This window comes from Coptis chinensis, chromosome 4 (assembly GCF_015680905.1).
Source record: "Coptis chinensis isolate HL-2020 chromosome 4, ASM1568090v1, whole genome shotgun sequence".
In the NCBI taxonomy this organism is placed as follows: domain Eukaryota; kingdom Viridiplantae; phylum Streptophyta; class Magnoliopsida; order Ranunculales; family Ranunculaceae; genus Coptis; species Coptis chinensis.
Genome location: NC_141459.1, coordinates 72,492,803 through 72,510,401, shown reverse-complemented (window position 1 = coordinate 72,510,401; position 17,599 = coordinate 72,492,803).

The following is a 17,599-nucleotide window of genomic DNA, read 5'->3' as shown; positions in this document are numbered from 1 at the left end:
ACCATTAACAAAGAGCTAAGCTTTGGTTTTATATGTCCAGATCCAAAATCGTGCATGGGCTTGGAGCCATATTTTGGGCGGAGAATCGAGCCAAAACCCAATATTTTCAGTCCAAAAAGGCCTCTTCAGCTGCAGTTGGCTTCAACAGACTTTTCGTCCACTTTTGCTCCTCTGATTGGGTCAAATCTTGGACCATTGGAAAGCTCTTTCCGAGCCGGTTGTTTTGACATAAGGTAGGCCCCATTCGAGGTCCGAGTCCAAAAGATACGGCATCGGAAGTTCTCTGCGACTTTGTCTGTGTTTTACGCCCGTGTTGACTTTTCAGCTTTTGACCGGGCTTTAGGAAGGTTTGTCTTCTTGAATCTAGGCCTTTAATCACGGAACTCCTTAGTAACCGACCTTTGCTCTTTTATCTCGCTAAAGTAGCACATTTCTGCACATAATGGACTTTGAAACCCGAAATGCATAAAAACACGTAATCGGTGTTAACTCTTTAATTATTACTCACATAATTGGTCTAAAAAGTATGTATTCTGGGGTTAAAACTACAGTTTTGGGCTCTTATCGCAAAGATCTTTAAGCAGGAGATTGGTTAAAGGTCTAGCAACCTTCGAGAAATCTTGAATAAATCTCCTATAGAAACCTCGTGGTCCTAAGAAGAATGCCGAATGTCTCGAATCTGTTTTTGGTATAGGAAGTGAAGCAATTTTTTTTTCTATCTTAGCTTTGTCGACTTCGATCCGGTCCTTTGAAACGATGTGTCCTAAAACTATTCCTTTAGTAACCATGAAATGGCATTTTTCCCAATTAAGAACAAGGTTTTTTCTTCTTCACAACGATAAAGACCTTTTCAAGATTTGATAGACTGACTATCGAAAGAATCTCCATAAATTGAGAAGTCGCCCATGAATACTTCCATAAACCGTTCAACCATATCACTGAAAAATATGAAGCATGCAGCGTTGGAAAGTACCAGGTGCATTACAAAGGCGAAAAAGGCATTCGCCTATATGCAAATGTACCAAATGGACAGTGAACATTGTCTTTTCTTGATCGCCAGGTCTATGACTATCTGAAAATAACCTGAATAACCATCAAGAAAGCAGTAATAGGTATAACCGGCTAAACGTTCGAGCATTTGATCGATGAATGGAAGTGGAAAGTGATCCTTACGAGTGACGACATTAAGTTTGCGATAGTCAATGCATATTCGCCATTTTACTGGGATACGAGCGGAAATGCATTCATCTTTATCAGTTCGCACAACTGTAATGCCAAATTTCTTTGGAACCACGTGTACAGGACTCACCCAAACACTATTAGAGATAGGGTAAATAATACCCGCATCTAGTAATTTTAACACTTCCTCTCGGACCACATCTTTCATTGTAGGGTTTAGGCGACGCTGCGGTTCACGCGACGTCTTAGCATTTTCTTCCAGGTGTATGCGATGGGTGCACACATTAGGTTCAATGCCTTTAATGTCATCGAGGGACCATCCAATAGCAGAACGATGTTGTTGAATGACATTAATTAAACGTGCTTCCTGATCGGCAGTCAATTGTGAAGAAATAATAACTGGGTGACGACCATCGGCATCAAGCTGTACGTATTTTAATTCCGAAGGAAGAGGTTTTAATTCAAGGGTGGGCGGAGTGGGTATTAAAGATTCTTGAGGAAGGTCATCATCCATGTAGTAAACAGATTGATGATCATCCAAGTTACTTGACATCACTGTTGTAGGGTCAAATAATGGTACTGACTCTAATAACTCATTTACTTCTTGTGTATAATCATCGTCCTCAAACTCAGATTCACTAAAGGAAAGAAATTGGTACACCTCATCTTCAGGAAAAGAGTTTGTGAAATACTCTTGCGGAATGCTGTCAACCCTGTTGACTTCACCATCAATCTCAGGCTCTGGAAGTTGTTTCATCAACTTGAACACATTCACCTCGACCGAAAGATTTCCGAAGGACATGGTCATGGAACCATCTCTACAGTTAATAAGAGCATTAGCAGTGGCGAGGAACGGACGTCCTAAAATGATAGGAATGGAATCACATTCCACTTCTGTATCCAAAATAACAAAGTCTACAGGATAGAAGAAATCTTGGACTTTTACCAAGACGTTTTCCACAATTCCTTTTGGATACTTTATGGAACGATCTGCTAACTGTAGAGTCATGGTGGTAGGTTTGAGCTCATGAAGACCTAGTTGTTTAAATAAATAATATGGAAGTAAGTTCACACTAGCTCCTAGGTCTAATAAATAAGATAAAGCCGTGTATTTGTCACCTAAGGTGCATGGAACCGTTGGGTCTACCGGGTCCTTGTATTTTACTATACCATTGTGTTCGGTGATGGAGGGAAACTGTTCAGTGAGGAACGCTTGTTAAGGAACATTAGTTCTCCTTTTTGTGGTGCACATATCTTTCAGAAATTTTGCATGTTTTGGTAATAATTTTAAGGCATCGAGAAAAGGTAAGTTGATTGTTAAATTTTGAAAAGTCTCTCGAATTTCAGCAAAATTCTCATCAGGTTTATTCTTTGCCAAGCGTGCAGGAAACGGTGCCTTAGGGTGGAATTTGGCAAAGGGGTCTACTTGCTTGTTTCCTACATTCGGAGGTGTTGACTTTGTTGAATCTGGGGAATCTTCCGTAGGTTCATTATTAGAAATAGATTCCTTGGAACCCTCTTTTTCCTTTGGTTGATCATCCGCATAACGATATCGATTGTCTACAGCTTTTTCGGATCGTAGAGTAGTGATTGCATGCACCTCACCTTGGTTGGGGGTGCTTGTACCGAGGGCATTGGTGAGTTCAAAGGTCGCGGTTTCTTTGGTTTAGGGTTTGGAACCGCTTGCAGGAAACATGCCTTTTCGACTCTTTTCTTGCGCCAATTCTTTGAAGTGATTGTTGGATAGGCGTTAAAATTTGAGATTTGTTGGTTCATGTAAGCCAAGAAAGTCTCATTTGTCCTATATCCGTAATGGTTAGGCGCAGTTGTGCAATAGGTAGTAGTTCTCGATTATTGCTTAGAAGTTGTTGACTATAGTTGGGATTTGGATTAGCTGGAACAAGGCTGCGGTTGGTTTGATAATTAGCATTGGAATTATTTGGAAATTGACCTTGTTGGTATTGTTGATTATTTCCTTGGCGGTATGGAATAAAATTGTTGGTAGGGCTTAACAGTGGATTAGCTTAAACACGGAGGAGCCCCCATTTGTTGGTTATTTTGGCGCCAAGTTTAAATTCGGATGTTGTCTCCACGGTGCATTGGGAATGTTGAATGCACATGCCTCCTCCGATTGTTGAGTAGGGGAAGCGTATAACAAGGGACAATATGCATCATGATGGTCAGGACTAAGACAAAGGACACAAGGGGCGGTGTCAACGTTCATGACTGGTTTTGGTAGTTGATCGTTTACTTGAACTGCAAGGGCATCTACTTTTTTAGTTAGGGATTCTATCAAATTTTTTATTTCGGGATCGGGTTTTACCTAAAAAATAGATGTGGCCTTTGTAACATTGTCCTTTGATGACCGAGACGACTCAGTGTTACCCCAGTGTGTACCTTTTTTCGCTTGTTTTTCAAGAAAAGTATAAGCTTCTGTAGCTCCTTTGTCCATGAAGCAACCGCCGTTCATTATATCAAGAGTTTCTTTTTGATGATCAGAAAGACCATTAAAGAATGAACGAACAAAGACAGCTTTGTCCAGTTGGTGATGAGGACATTCTAACAGAAGATCAGTAAAACGACTCCATGCTTCTGTAAAGGATTCATGAGGATTTTGACGAAAGAATTGAATTTTCTGAAGCATTTCAGTTGTTTTCTTCTGAGTGTAAAATTGAAGCATAAAAGCTTGAACTAGTTTATTCCATGTGTCTATGGACTGTGGTTGTTGTCCTGCTAGCCAGATTGACGCTTTTTCCGCTTAAAGTGAATGGAAACGGTCGAAGCAAAGAGTTGTTCCTTAGAGCTCACTGGATGGTGAAATGTTGTTGCCACTTGTTGAAGCCGACGAAGATGATTGTAAGGTTTTTCGTGCTCCAAACCATGATATATAGGTAACAAACTGAAAACGTTTGTTGGATACCAAAATCACCGACAATGTCCTCAAGTTTGATGCGGAGGAAGAAGGTCCCCAGAATGCAAAGATAGAATCCGAGAGAGGGCTTCTCTCATTGGTGGAGGATCGTCGGCCATAATGACGAAGTTGATGCTTAACGAAGGATTGTGATGAAGGTAATTAGCAGTAGAAGAACAATTTTTAGGTGAAAACTTACGCAATTGCTTATCGATTTTTTTCGACGATAGGTATGTTCAATTTCTTTAGTGGAACCGGACCTTAATCTCATACAAGCATAAAATTAGATCTAACTTACGAAGGAATTTAGTAGGACTCGAATTTTATTATTATCTTAAGCATTAGAGTTTAACAACATATGCCTAAGGCCGCTAACGAGCGATGAAGCTAGGAATACGTGCATAAAATAAACCAACAACCAGTCACAAGAGAGATATGAGGGAGGCTTTCCGTGCAAGCACGGTTCTAATTAAGTAACCTCAATCTTTCAAGTTTCCTAGACACCATTGGAATATGATTTAAGATTTATGGAATTAAAATTTATGCAAAGGCGGTATTTTTTTTTTTATTTTTTTTTTATTTTTATTTTTTTTTTTTTTTTTTATTTTTAATTTTTTTTTATTTTTTTTTATTTTTTTTTTAGAGATTTATGCAAGGGTTAAAATACAAACATACAAATACGATCGACTCATACAATACTAGGTGCAGTAGCATGTGAAGATACTCTACTCATACATATAGCTATACGAATAGGCAAGCTTGTGTCATCGATAAATATTTCCATACGTACAGGCAAATATACATCAGTAATACGTATATGTACGCTAATTTGTAAATCGATATTACGTAAACGTATATCAACAGTAACAGGCGAATTTGAATCACTCATACGTATCTAAATACATTAGCATACGAATATAGTATACATACGCAGAATAGACGACAAAACTAAACATGCAAAGTATTATACCTAAACTAAAATACGACTCTTGTATTGTATAATAAATCGATTTCGACAATACTCATTGAGATTGCGAATGTCCTATAGAGAGCAGCTTTACCCCGTAGGGTTTAGAAACAACTTACCCAACTCAGATTTTAACCCTCGTTGGAATGTTCTCCTCTTTCTTGACAAAATCGACTTATTAAACAACACCATTTTCTAAAATGATGATTTTGGAGGGGAAAATAGTTGATTTTGACCTCGAAAATGACTTCCTTTGCTCGGTGGAGACAGCGTGCGCGCCGTCGAGATCTTTCCGAATTGAGCTCACACGCGTGATTCAGAGAACCGTAGCCAAAGTTATGGCCAAAATACCAAAACACATCCTAATTACTATGTATAACTCCTAAGTTATAGATCCTAACATGCAAATAATCACTCATTCGGTAATATATATGCTAAACATGTGACTTAGATATAGATATATAGATAACCATGCAAAACAGTTCCATTTGTATGTATATATACATTAATATGTAATTCATGACCAGTTAACCGCATATATATATTCACAGGCATATTCATATGATTCATGCATAATTCTAGGCTAATACGTAAATAATAATCCATAAATTTTTCCTAATACTATATACATGGCATACATGCAGAAAAAACATAAAAAAAAAAAAAAATTACAATAATACTGAAAATTTGGAACCTGTAGCTTCCCGCTTTTTCGCCCTTGAACTGAAACAAACGTTTCAATTCGTCGACGCGATTAATCCCAAAGGATTATCGAATTTTTCAGGTACAGGGCCAGATATTTAAGCCTGTGCACGCGACTCGATACAGGCGCATGCGTGTCAGTTAATTCAGAATGATTTCAATTTTGTACAGCACTCTTATAATCGCCTGAATTGTTGTTTCCCAGTCCTAACTTTTGGTACCTGGAAGTGGAACGAAAAATTTGTGAGATTACAGGTCTATTTCGAGGGAAAAATACGAATTTTAATAAAAAAAAACGTAAACGAACGAAAAGGAAATGAAGGAAGAGAATGCGGGTTCCCCCTTAATGCAACTTCCGACCAGAAGCACAAGTTCTATGGCTTTTAAAACAGCAGCAGCCATTTGATATATGCTTGTTTAACACTACTTAGAGGTTTGAACTCTCTAAATTGATACAAAAGCACTCAAGGTTCCTTACTCACGATCTTCGTTTCGTAGAGTTTGAATAAGGATTCGAACTAACCTAAAGTTTAGAACAACTACAAATTGGATGTTACAATTAAGGGAACTAAGGAGTAAGGTTATAATATTAAATCTAGGATTTCCTTCCTACACAAACATTAAGAAAGACATTAAAGTTTGAAAACATGCACTTAATACCAAAATAGAGATTTGAAAGAAAAGGTGGAGAGTTAATCCTCCTCATGTGAAACTATCATTAGATGTTGATTTGGAAAAGGTTATTTGATCCTTCCTAGACTCATAGACAAGCCCCTAATGGAAGAAAAGATTTGATCCCTAGCATATATGGCTCACTTAAGAGCTCACACATGCTAGCAAGTGGAACTAAACAATGACTTATCTCTAAGCTCATTGCTTTGATTCCTAACTAGACACTACACCAACTATCATTTTGGGATAGAGTGTAGAGCTAGTTGTTCTTCCTAACAACCTACCAAACCAACAAAAATTGATTTACCCTCACATGAGTTGGATTAACTCCCCAAAAGGGAAGTTAGCTCATGATCCTTGGGACAAGGATTTATAAACTAAAAAAAACAAAAAGAGAGAGAGAGAGAGAGAGAGAGAGAGAGAGAGAGAGAGAGAGAGAGAGAAAGGAAGAAGATAAACAATCAAACTCACTGATATATTTATTTTTTAGAAGAAAACAAGTGTTTCCTCCATTAAAACTATTACAAGCTTCTTACAAAAACTAAAAACTCCCTTATGATTTTTTTCACTAAGGAACTAAAATAATGCCATGTGAGGAAAATAAGTCAAGGGAGTAAATGGAGTGTCCCCCACCCTTGTCTAATTTCTTCTCCATTTGAGAGAAATCTCATTTCCTCCCACATGAATCATCAAACCACATTAATTCATTTTTATCCACCACATTAAAACAAAGTAACACCTTGCCTTTTTTTCACTATTAACACCTAATCTAATTTATTACATGCAAGGTGTCAACTTTGCACCAATAATTTGTTATTTTTGTCTTGACATGCTCCATGATTGATGACTCATCCAATCTTGTGGCCCCGCATAGTGGGTCCATATGCAGTCTAGTGGCGGTCCGGTATTTTGGGCAGTTTTACAACTTCCTGCCTATGCGTAGAATTCATCGCCTCGATTATGCGAAGCAGCTCTCTTGTCGATTCGAGTCCCGGGTTCGAGAGGTAGGAGCTTTGGAAGTTTGATGCTTCTGTGCGGATTTGGAAGAATTCATATATACGCCGTTCCTCGTGCTTTATCGCAGGTTTAACCAATATTTCCATGTTTAATGCAAATACCTGCAACAGTATGAAAACATATTTATTTCATGATTATTAAACACATAATTAACCAAATTTATATGTCTCAATGGGGTTTCATAATACACTTTTGGGTGTTTATCATGATTCTTATGCAAAGAATCCATCTCATCATGCATGGCCTTCAACCACTTCTCTTTGTCTGTACCTTCAAGAGCCTCTTGATAGTACATAGGTTCTCCACCATCAGATAGTAAAACATACATATATGGTGGATACGTGGTTGAAGCTTGTCTCTCTCTGTCAGACCTCCTTGCCCCATTTTTTTGTTGCTCAAGAAGATGCACTTCTGCTTGCTCAGGTGGTGGTTCATGCACTTCATCTGCATCTTCTATACCAATAGGTTCTATCCCATCATAAGCAATAGGATCATCATCATGAGCTTTAAACTCATGGTTCTTTGCATTCTCAATGCCTTCTGCACGTTCCACAATAGGAACTTCTGGTTCTGAATCAACAAGATCATTAGTGAAAGCTTGTAGCTTCTCACCCTCCTCAAAGTCTGCTATGATTTGGTCTTCCAAGAACACAACATCTCGACTTCAGATAACCTTCTTGTTAATCGGATCATAGAGTTTGTAGCCAAACTTCTCATCCCCAGAACCCAGAAAAATACACTGCTTGGCTTTGTCGTCTAGCTTGGATCTCTCATCCTTGGGAATATGAACAAATGCCCTGCACCCAAATACCCTCAAGTATCCATAATCAACATCTCTGCCTGACCATACTCTCTTTAGATAATCACTATTCAGAGGCTTTGACGGCGATAGGTTGATCACATGTACGGCTGTGCGCATTGCTTCTACCCAATAACTTTTCGATAACTTAGAGTGAGACAACATTCATCTCATCCTCTCTACAATGGTACGATTCATCCTATCGACTATACCATTGTGTTGTGGAGTCTTGGGAACGGCCTGCTCATGACGAATCCCATGACTCTGACAATACTCTTCAAACGTCCCTATGTACTCACCCCCATTATCTGAGCGAATACACTTCAAAAGTTTCCATGTCTCTCTTTCCACCATGCTATAGAATGTCTTGAACACGCCAAGTACTTCATCCTTGGTTTTCAAACTATATGCCCATATCTTTCTTGACGCATCATCAATGAAGGTCAAGAAGTACAAAGCTCCAGTGGGACTTTACTCTCATATGACCACATAAGTCAGTGTGTACAAGCTCAAGGACATTGTCCTTTCTGTGAGACGGGAATCTTTGGAAGACACCCTGTGTTGCTTTCCTACCAAACAATGAGTGCATCTATTTAAATGCGCACCTTTAATGTTTGGCAAGGCCTTTTGCTTGGCAAGAACTTCCATGCCTTTTTCGCCCATATGACATAGTCTCTTATGCCATAGTTTGGAGGAAGCTTCTTCTTCTTCCGCATTTGCTTCTGCTTTACACAAACTAGCTTGTGTTTTGTAAAGAGAGCAAGTTTTCTTCCCTTTGGCTGCTACTATGGAACATTTGCTCAATTTCCATACCTCGTTACCAAACGAGTTTAGAAAGCCATCATCATCTAACTTCCCAGCGGAAATTAGGCTTAGCCGAATGTTAGGGACATGTCTTACATCCTTGAGTGTCAAGGTGTATCCGACATTGGTTTCTACATGAACATCACCAATGCCTACAATCTTTGAGACGCCCTTGTTACCCATTTTTACCTCACCAAACTCACCACAGTTGTAGGTAGTGAAAAATTCCCTGTGCGGTGTGACGTGATAGGATGCTCCTGTATCTATCACCCACTCTGTATCCTGGCATGAGGTACTAAGACAGCACACACCACATTCTGACACAATTCCCACTAGACCATCATCGACTAGTGTGGTAGTGTATCTGCCTGTGTTTTCGTTCCTCTGTACCATGTCTTCATGTATACAGTTATTCTTCTCATCCCTTTTCAGTGTTCTACACTCATACCTGACGTAACCCTTAGTGGCACAATAGTAACATTGTCTCTCTACCTTAGGAGTTCTAGCATCCACTATACCATAATAGGCTATTACTAACAGTCAAAAACCGTTACAAAAAATATTTGTAACGCTTTTTATCCGTAACAGTTTGGGAGTGGGTAATCTGTTACAAATATTTGTAACGGTTTAAAAGCGTTACAAAGCATTATTTTGCTAACGATTTTTTCCGTAACTAAAAATATTTGATAACGGTTTTCTTTGCTCAATTGTATTACTATTTAGTAACGGTTTTATAACGTTAGTAATGCTTTCTTTTGTGTTACTCTTTTTCTAACATTAGTAACAGTTTTATAAAATTAGTAATGCTTTTTTGTGTTACTCTTTTCTAACATCAGTAACGGTTTTATAAAGTTAGTAATGTTTTTTTGTGTTACTGATTTATAAAATTTGTAGCGGTTAATTTTCTTTTGGTAACGGTTTTGCTGCTTCCTAAGTGTTACTCATTGCAAAGCTTAGTTACAGTTTTCCACCGTTACAAAACTATTTCATATGTAAAAAAAATAATTTCCCCCAAAACCACCCTTTTTGGGAGACTACTGAACCTGTATAAAAATACCCCCACTTACTAGGTATTCTACAATAGTCCATAACATAAACAAGAAATTAATCTCACAAGTACATCCAATCACATAATCTTTTATTAAAATAATATCACAAAAACATCTTTCATAAATAGGACTTGCCACGAATGAAATACATATTATTTTCCAAATCAATGGGACTTTTCCTTAAACTCAAACTCTCACGTCATTTGTATAGAACTAGCACCTTTAGTAGTTACAAGCATCAAGGGATGATTTTGGGATGGTATCATCAGAAAAGTCCCTTTCATCCTATACACCAATAGAAATATATAAAAATGAGTCAGGCAGTAGAAAACAAATATGTATAGATATATACTTATATCCTATTCTTAAGTAGTAGCTCCTTATACTCAAACTACGGAATTCAGAAAAGAGAATATGGTAGCAGGCTAGTAGCAATAGAAGCATAGTATAGACATGAAAGTTTATGTAACACCCTAAAACCCTATAACCTTGTCAGACACATTGACGAAAGACATAAAAATTTCGACAGAATCTCCTAGGTATTTTCAACATTTCATATACATAAATCCTGTCATAACATGAAAATCAAATAATATTTTGATTCGTAAAACTAGCTACTCAAATATATATTGATTCGTAGACCCAACTACTTAACCATCTCGATAGCATTCATATATTAAATACTAAAATCAAATAACTAACACAAAGGGCACTACCGATATAAAAAAAATGGCACTACTAAAAACATCAAGGTTTAAGTATCTAGCTATTTACCATTCAAACTATCATGTAAGAGTTGTCATGAAAGCAGGGTGCACCTTAAACCCATTCAAGTAGCTAGGAATTACTTGTAATTACCTAATTAAAAGGAAAAGGATTATAACTCCATTCTTTAATTTAACACTATCACATGAAGGACTTGAGAAAAAAAAATGTACAGATTCAAGATGATATAATTCTCATGTTGATAGAAACTTACCCGTTAAAACTTGGGAGTCTGCGAAGATATGAAACCTTTAAATTGTGCATATTAAGAAAACCATCGTTGATATAAAGCCATGAGCTAAGAAGGATAGGGAATCCATGATTCTGATCACAATTCATTCAGCATCCTCTCATGAGCTAGGAAGAAAAGCCAAACATGGAAATTAATGATAAAGAACCATTGCTTACCGTTAGAAACAACAGGCTGGGAGAAAATACCTTCCAAAAGATCCAAATCCATGGCCTTTCTTGAGATCTTCCAGCTACTCTTCCAGATCCAAAATATCTTTCGGATCTCTGTCATGCTCTTTCTTGAGATCTTCCAGCTACTCTTTCAGTAGGTCTGATACTTTTTCTGCATTACTAGCTCTGCATTCCATCCGTTCAAGCTAGTACAAGAATAATCAGCTATAAATAATGATGAATAAGATAATGTTTGTAGTTACTCACATTTGCACTTATTCTAGAAACGGAAAGCTTCGACTCTTTCTTGAACTGTGAAAGCTTGTTGTTGAGATGTCTTCTTTCCCTCTCTATGGTGGCACAAATATGGTTAAGTTTCTCCTCAATACTCTACATTCTTGCAAAGGTGAACTTCTTTTTGGAACTTCACCTGTACGTCGAGTTATAAAATCACCATGCCATGTGCATGATATGCACAAACTTGTGGATTAGTGTAAATAAACAACCAAAACTATACTTATATTAGTGGTTGTGTGAATGCTAAACCATTTGTAAATCCGTGGTTATTTGGCATGAATTGTCGTCGCTGATCATGTTCTTGTCAGAAAAATAAGTAACGAATCAAGTACATTGATACATAACAACTGACTCTGCAACAAGATTAACCTTTATTTCGCTGATATAAATCCAAGTTCTTTATTGGACGGCAAGGAATAAACTGAACTTCTGTGAGCTTCTTAATGGGTTGGCTTATGAAGAGGGTTGAGGAAAAACATTATGCAAATCAATAGCCAAAACAAAACTAAATTGGATAAATATACTTTCTTCCGGTTTTGGCCCATTAAGTCATAAACAACCACAATATGCATTGAAGATAAGCATATCTTTTAACATTGGTTCCATGTAATCAGAGGGGCCAACATTTCTGAGGCCAATTTAATATGTATCCTTAGAGGTCACTTGAGCTGAGTTGAGATTTGCTCCTCCACCACCTCCAGCTAAAAATAACCCCTAGAAAACCACCAAATTTCGATGAACAAAAGCATTATTAGTTGTTAAACACAATAAAAGAATTATTTCATTTTCTCAAAACTATTAATTTTGAGAACCTGCGATCTTGCTCTTTGAATATCTTGTTCTAACTGAGTAAGCTTTATTCTACTAGATTCTAGCTGCTACACATAAGCCTGCATGCAAAGCACAAAACATAAACAAAAGAAGTATCCAAACTTTAGCCTCTATCTATTATTTTCTGATAAGAACATGCTGCTGAATATGACCCACCTTTTTTCTCAAGCGACTCTTCCTTGCTGCTTCTCTATTCTGAGCTAAACGTCTCAATGTCTGAAACAAACAGTTCACAAACAAACAAAAATAAGAGTCTTTCCAACTTGACAAATGGTTCATTGAATCCATAAAATATTACGAATATTTACGACCAATCATAAAAGTAATACTAGTAAACAACTTAACCACTAAAATATATGAAATATCGGTAAATACTAACATTAGTACTACACGACTCATTACCAATTAGTATATAAACAACAACCTATAAGAACTTCATAACATTAGCTCACATGGGTATATAATAGACTACTCACACACCATAAAATACAAATGGAATAATAAATAGCAAACACACTTATATGTATAACAATCAACGATATCAATATAGCAATACAATGAAGGGGACATACCGTTATTAAAAAAAACATCACAAATCGCACGTTTCAAAGTAATAGCCAATATCGACGTATAAAGTTAAATAACCGACACTAAAATCGACATCATATAAAACAAAGTAAATACCAAAATCTATTCCAACATGTATAACTAAGACTTCAACCTAAACTAGTCCTAATTTATCACTTAATTAATATGTGAACATAGTGTTTCAAGCAATAAAAATTATCCTTAATCATGGGAATACAACAAGTCAATATGAAACATGGAAAATACCCAAATATTTATACAATCACAAACTCAAGCAATAAAAATTATCCTTAATCATGGGAATACAACAAGTCAATATGAAACACGGAAAATACCCAAATATTTATACAATCACAAACACTACACTCAAGTAAGAAATGAGGCAAACAAGTAGAGAAGACTTGGCAAACAAGTATAGAAGACTTGCCTTGGTTACCAGAAAATAAGAGTAAGAAACGCCATGAAAAAGTTCCCAAAGAATTTATCAAAGTCTCCCACCAATTATAGTTTCTACTTCACTTCGTCATCAATTTTTGCCCATAAAAGATCTGAAAAACTGTAACGTCTCCCTACAAACCACCTCATGAGCCATATATCAACGGAAAACTCTTTCAATCTATTTTCTAACAGTTCAAACGGTGTCTAAAACCAATCACTATAGAGAAAGATACAACTGTTTTGGTGAAAGGCGTCAAATCTGCTCCAAAACCGATTTCCCTCTCATTTCTTCTTCTTAGGTGTTGATATACCATAGATATTATAATCAAACAGCCATGAATTCAGGGTATTTGAGGTTCCCATCATCTTCTCCATTTGTTAGTTGTGATTTCGGCCAAAAGAAGGAGATAAGGATGAAGAGATTTCGATACTTAGTGCTGTTTTTTGATACTCAGTGATTTCCAGCAGGGCAACTCTGAACACACACGCTAGTATATCTCTAACTTGTTAAGGGGGGTGGACTATATGGGTAGAAGAAGTGTGTTCATAACTTCATATTCTTCTTAATTGTTCAAGGACTAATCCTACATTCTATCAGCTACTTCAACTTTCAAATACCATAGAACTTACAAACAAACTTCACTAGTTCGTTTAACACTTCCATCCCTTCTATTTCTAATTCCCTGATTCTACACTTCACTCCGATCCATTTCTACGCTAAACTAAGTAAGTATTCAGAGGCTCTTAAAGTTAATAGTTTAATGGAGTGTTGAACTTGATACAGTAGCTTCTAACTTGAGTTTATCAGATCGGAGTCACAAGCTAGCAAATACCCATGCCCAGGGCGCATCCCTAAACATTCATGCTACTAAGCTAACTTTAGAAAAGTCACCAAATGAGCAGAAGAAGTTTGTTAATTATTCAAGGCTATATTTTCCCTAATATCTCTATGAACAATCCATAGCTGACAAAGGCTCACTAATTATACATTCAAAGTCTTTCAAATGCTAATAACAATTGAGTCCCATGTTACAGAACCCATAAACACACATGCCCAACTAGATATAACATAAGAAATCAATACTTTATTTCGTTAACATTAACAAACAATTATTCCTAGTGAAAATACCAATCATTTAACAAATCTGACCTGGCATAAGAGCATTTTCTGAAACATAAGTGGTCTTAGCAAGAAGGGGCAGGAGAAAAAGTGTCAAAACACCTGCAATACAACAAGCAACATTGAAACAAAAAAACAAATAAAAAAAATGTATTAGTAATCCTTTCGTAAACACAAAGGCAGAAGAAGAAATACCCTATTGTAAACATAAAAATAAAATAACAAAGAAATGAGAAAATAATCAAAATTGAAAAACTAGGAGAGACAAAAATTACATTTGAGAAAGCATTCACATCACCATGTCTCCTTCGCATCTGAATGCACCACCACCAAACAAAAAAAAAATGCTCTCTTGAGAAGAGGGTTTGGTGAGAATAAGATGGGATGAGTTAGGGTTTAGGTTTTGAGTTAAGTGTTGGATGATAGAGAAAAATTAAGTTTAAAATGGTTATTCTTCTATTCCAAATTGATCCCCATGAGATAATAATACTTCTTCACCCAAATTAAGGGATTATTGGGCGGCTTCAGCTGAAAGGCAGAAGATGAGTTTTTAGGTTGAAGTGAAACAAAACACGGGACCAAAGAAAAGGGTATTTAGGGTGGCGACGGAAAATGCTTAAGTTAAGACGTTGAGTTTCGTGTTTTTTATTAAGACAGGTGTTTTCGTACCAAATCTTTGAAGAGTCCTACACTTTGTACCTGCGACGGGGTTTTGAAGAATGTACGACGGGTATACAAGTAGTTAATTAAGGATGGTAGAATTAGTCTTATAGGTTCGTCCTTAATCAACAATTCTGGTGTAGTGGATGGTTTCTAAGGAACCTAATATGATGGTATACCATACCAAGTGAACACTGTGTAACAAACTAGAAACTTTAATATCAACACAGACATTTTTTACACTGTATCTAAATAATCCATACTAAGACTAAGCTTTCTCAAGCAGCAGAAACAAGTAGAAAACAAATTGGACCAAAATCCACAAGTGAAGAAGAATCCACAAGCAAGGAACAATCTACAAACCAGGAAAAGAAAACATATCAGCACTAAAATCTTGAACTCTAAGGGGTCTTTTGATTTTAATAAATATATATTCTTCCTTTGGAATGTTTCTTCATGTCATGCAACTTAAAATGAAGTGCAAAAGATAAAAGAGCAATGGTGATTCCTTTAGTACGTAAGGTTGTTAAGACTTAAGACCATTACCAATGGACCTCATTAGGTCATCTCCAATCCAAGTTAGTGTAAAATCTTTCAATTGGTGTGAACATATTTAGCCTAACAATTTAAGCTCTCAACACAGACTATGATAATAGAATATTTATGAATTTCTACCGAAACCTGATCATATGCAAACATCGATCTACTTCCTTTCTGTTATGTTTCCTCTTGAACCCAACCTCAAGAGATTGATTATGTATTTTATGTTCATAACTCAACAAAATCATGCATCATCACTTAAATACTCAAATTTCAATTTTCAGCAAAATAAAAACCTAATTAAAATTGATTTCTCAAAAGAAATTGCTTTTGATTTTTCCAGCAAAGTGGAAGAAAGACTATATAGACACCCAAAGATCTAGATATGCTGCAAGTGGCGAATTGTTTCATGGATGTTAAAACTTGGAAGCTAGAAGGTTGATTCAAGTGATATAATGAAGATTAGGAGATGTAATAATTAAAAGGTAATGCTGGGAATCACAAAACTTTAGCAATTTAGTTAAGCAATCAACGAGACATTTAAGTCAAAATACTTAAACCATTATTTGCCTTTGAATTAACTAGAACATAAAACAAACAATATATATAGGCTTTGAACAATTAAATACTTGATTTCATCGGTGCTTAATGCTAAATATTTATAAAACAAACAACCCCTAACATTCGCCAAAACATGATACCAAAACAGAAATTGAATTTTTTTCATTGAAGAACACAATATATCAAAACAAAAATCATACTTTTGGTTATAACTGAAGCAGCTAGCACCGAAGTTAATATCAGTTGTGAATTGAACACCTAATAGTGTGAAAATAACTAAAAACTATAAATTAGATAATTAAAATATTCAACCCCTTGAAGAAGAAAGTGAGAGAAGAAGGAAGTACTACCTGCAGATGGCGGCGGCGGCAGAAGTATTGAGAGAGAGAGAGAGAGAGAGGTGACATAATAAATAAAAAAAAAACCCTAATATTACTCTATGTATGGGGTGGAGAGAGAGATATAGACCTAGAGTTTTATTTAGTTAGAGTGAGAAGGAGAAATAGAATAGCGAGAGCTTTTATTTTTTTCCCTCTCGCCCAAAATTCTAATTTAGTGATTAATAGTATTCTTTTCACATTTTATTTTCTAATATTTTATAAACCTTTACGGTTTGCTGCCAAAACAAAAAAAATTAATTGCATTACAAATTAATTCTCAATACAGGGGAAATTAATGTAACATTTTATATACAAATATAACGCCTAGAAAACGTTAGAAATTTAGTTATGCCTAAAAAGCGTTAGGAACCAAAAATGGTGTGGTACTAATATCCTATTTTGGTGTAGTGATCACCCCTAGATTTGCTTCTGTCAACACCTCTAGAATGAGATGGTTTTCTGCTCTTTCCTCTCCCCCGCTTCTCTATGACAAGGATCTCTGAGTGAGAAGAGCTGCTTCGTGAACTACTACAGAATGACACTTATACCACTATTTTTAAGTGTGGTATAAATATATTTACCACTGTTATACAACCGTGACAATAGGTGGTGTGGTATATAATAATAGCAAAACTGTGGTATATATGTTTAACGGATACCACGGTTTTTCAAAGATCCGTGGTTTGTAATGCCCATTATATACCACGGTTGTCAACATAACCGTGGTATATAAGCTATTGGAACCGTAGTTTATATTAGTGTATATGTTATAATACTGTGGTATATAGTTATACTAAACACTACGGTTTATGCCTATATATATATATATATATATTTTAATAATAATGCTAGTAACAGTCTTCCACTTAAAAATCAAACCTGCATAACAAAATTTACATAGCGTGCCTACATACAAC